Below are 3293 nucleotides of genomic sequence, written 5' to 3'. Positions count from 1 at the left end.
CATTTTGTATTCGTGAAAATGTGTGGAGTGCAAAACGTGCCCTGGAGCGACGGAATGATAGTGCCGCAGCTCTTGCCACATGTCAACAAAACATGCGCTGGGGTGAAGGGGCCGATCATGTGTTCTGGGGTGTGTGTGTGTGTGTGTGTCTGTGTGTGTGTGTGAGTACACATGAATATGTGCATGTGCTTTCAGAGAGGATTATGATCTTCACAATTTACAATACTGGTCAAAAGTCTGGACATTTATATATATATATATATATATATATATATATATATGTTTTTGAAAGAAGTCTCTTATGCTCCAAAGGCTGCATTTATTTGATCAAAAATACAGTAAAAACAGCGATATTGAGAAATAAAATAACGTTTTCTATTTTAGTCAAAAGTGATTTCTGAAGGTTTCAGATTGCTGAAAATTCATTCTAATATGCTGAGTTGCAGCTCAATTATGATCAAATATTAGGCTATTGGTGCTCAAGTATTAAAAAATGTTAATTTAAGAAATAGAACTCTTTTAAAACATAAATGTCTTTACTGTCACTTTTGATCAATTTGATGTGTCCTTGCTAAATAAAAGTATTAATAAAAAAATAAAAAAGTCTTACACTACTATTGAAAAGTTTGGGGTCAGTATCAAAGTTTCCACAAAGAATATTAAGCAGCAAAAACTAATTAAAGTGCCTTATTGCTTTAACGAAACATTTGATATGTACTATAAATAATAAAGACACAATTTTTCAAACACATTTTATTAATTCCACAAATAACGATCCGCAGTGATGGTTGAACAGGTGTTTTGCATCATAACCGTTACTATATTGTGTAATTTAGCATGCAGGAACACTGTATTGACCAATCAGGATCCAGGACCGTTTTATAATAATGTGTACGGTGCACTGCCTCTCTTTCCTGTCTATCTCTCTCTCTCTCTCTCTCTCTCTATCTCCCTCCGTCTTTTGTAGGAGCGAGTTAGCGGAGGGGTCTTGGTGGCAGATGGGCAGGAGTATCAGGGATTGACTAATCCCAAATCTGCCGTCTCCTCACCACACCGAAACCAGGGGAGAGGCACGAGCCAGCTGCCACATAGACGCCTTTCATGCTCGTCTGCACACAACAGCTGCAGCAGGCCTGCCTGCTTGCTTCTAAATTATTAAACATCTTTTTAGTTTGTTCCAGATGCAGAGCCCGATGTGCTTATGGAGGCCTTTGTGCATTTTACATACCGTTCCTTTTCCCCTCCTCTCATCAGAATGCTGTTTGTAAAAGTCATTATCCCATCTGCGCCGCCAGTTTGGACAAAACAGCCCAAGACGAATCCAGCACGTTCCTCCATTCCGGGACAGTTTGGGAGTTGAGGATGACGGTGATGATGGAGGGCTGCAGGGGTTTGGGTATCTCGCCTCTGAAACGCACAGGCCACCTGTAAACCGTCTCGCTCGCTGCTCCGGGGCGGCAACAGGAGTTTTGCAAGTAAGATTTCATCCTTTGGAAGGCGGCTTAAGAAAGAATGAGCCTCTTTCACACACAGGTTGAAATAATCTGCTTCTCGTCGAGTCTTTCCCCCAAAGGCAGGCCGGCAATGGCTGGCCTATTATTGCTGTGAAAAGGCGTTAGAGTCCTGAATATTCATCAGGGAGATGGAGGGGGCATAGAGAGGGGCTCCAAAATCCCACCGCACCGATGGTCAGCTAATGTACCAGGACACAGAATGGTAATATAGATGTGCAAAGAAAAATGGGTAACGCTTCCTTTTACAGTCCTGTTACCCATGTACTTACTATGTACTCATTACAGTAATTATAATTACTGGGTAATAACAAGGTACTAACCCTGAACCTACCCCTAACCCATGTACTTACCTTATATTAGCCAGTACTTTCTAGGTAAGTACACTGTAAGTACACGTAAGTACTGTACTGTAAAAGGAAGCGTTACCGAAAAATGTTTCGTTTTTATTTTATTTTATGCACACTCTTGATCTTTTTGTACATGATTCACTGCATGTTATTGTATAACTGCCTCTGAAACAACTTTCCTATATTGATGCCCTCTTATTTTTCAAGCACCTGTCTTCTTTTAGTACCTCTCACTTTACACAATCTAATCAATTCCCAATAGATAAAAGAGTTGCACTTTATTTTACAGTATGTGCACTTACTGTACCCAAGAGAGTTCTGGGTCATATAAGGTTAACATGGGTTAAGGTTGGGTTTAGGGGTAGGTTCAGGGTTAATACCTAGCTATTATCCAGTTATTGTAATTACTATAATAAGTACATCATATGTACATGGGGAACAGGACTGTAAAATAAAGTGTGTCTTTGTTATGTTACATGTACTTACCATAGAAATAACAGTATATTATGCATAATTACATGCAACTAACCCTCAACCAAATCCTAATCCTACCCTAACCCTATAGTAAGTACATGTAGTTGCTTAATATTGCATAGTACTTAAATATATAATTACACTGTTACAATGACACCTTAAAATAAGGTGTAACCTAAAGTCCTATATCTTTCAAAATGTCTTATTTCACCTTCACATTACAGAGACTAAATGGAATGCAAATTGCAATTCATGTGGAACTTAAGTTTGATTTTTTTCCTTGTTTTTTTTTTAAATACATTTTATTTTTTATTTTTTCATTTAGAAAGCAAAACAAAGTGGACTAGGGAAAGATGGCGAGCAAGACAAAGGGAATGTTTTGAGTGATTTGGCATGAGTTTTGCTGCACCCGGGCTGCTGGATTGAAGTTAATAAGCGTGCGAGAGTCCCGACGAGTCCCGACTCTTACCGTCTCCCCCCGTCCAGGCTGGATCTCCAGATGAGTCCTCCACGGCCCACACACACCAGAGACGAATCTGGATCCTCCACTGGAGCCACTGCACCTGTTGTTTTCAGGAGTCGGAGAAAGATAGACACTCATGCTCGGAGACCGTATGGAAGAATGAGAACAGGCAATGTGTTTTGTTACTAAAGCCAAAAAAAAAAAAAAAAAATGTTTGGTTCAAATATTTAGTCAAGAATAAAAAGTCCCATTTAGAACTAAAATAGTTTTTAAAAATCAAGAAATCAGAATTGACTAATATGCAGTACCATTTAAACAGTAATATGGTGAGCTATTATTACAATTCAAAATAATTATTTTTTATGTTCATATATTGTAAAATGTAATTGATTCCTGTGATCAAAGCTGAAGCATCATTACTCAAGTCTTCAGTGTCACATGATCCTTCAGAAATCATTTCTGATTATCAAAGTTGAAAACAGTTTTTGTGGAAAC

General features: G+C 38.5%; 1 long non-coding RNA gene across 2 annotated transcripts; it reads left to right on the top strand.

The window, feature by feature from the left end:
- The first annotated feature begins 936 nt into the window (after positions 1-936).
- LOC130090622 (uncharacterized) lies at positions 937-3042 on the top strand. Of its 2 annotated transcripts, none has more exons than XR_008807719.1 (2): positions 937-1475; positions 2661-3042. It is a non-coding gene; the product is annotated as an uncharacterized LOC130090622 (long non-coding RNA). The 2 variants fall into 2 exon arrangements; XR_008807720.1 differs by having other exon boundaries at positions 937-1716.
- Positions 3043-3293: the final 251 nt, after the last annotated feature.

This window comes from Rhinichthys klamathensis, unplaced genomic scaffold (genome assembly GCF_029890125.1).
Source record: "Rhinichthys klamathensis goyatoka isolate OS25496 unplaced genomic scaffold, OSU_Roscu_1.1 h1tg000148l_1, whole genome shotgun sequence".
NCBI classification, from domain to species: domain Eukaryota; kingdom Metazoa; phylum Chordata; class Actinopteri; order Cypriniformes; family Leuciscidae; genus Rhinichthys; species Rhinichthys klamathensis.
Note: the sequence above shows the minus strand (reverse complement) of the source record. Positions and strands in the feature narration are given on the sequence as shown.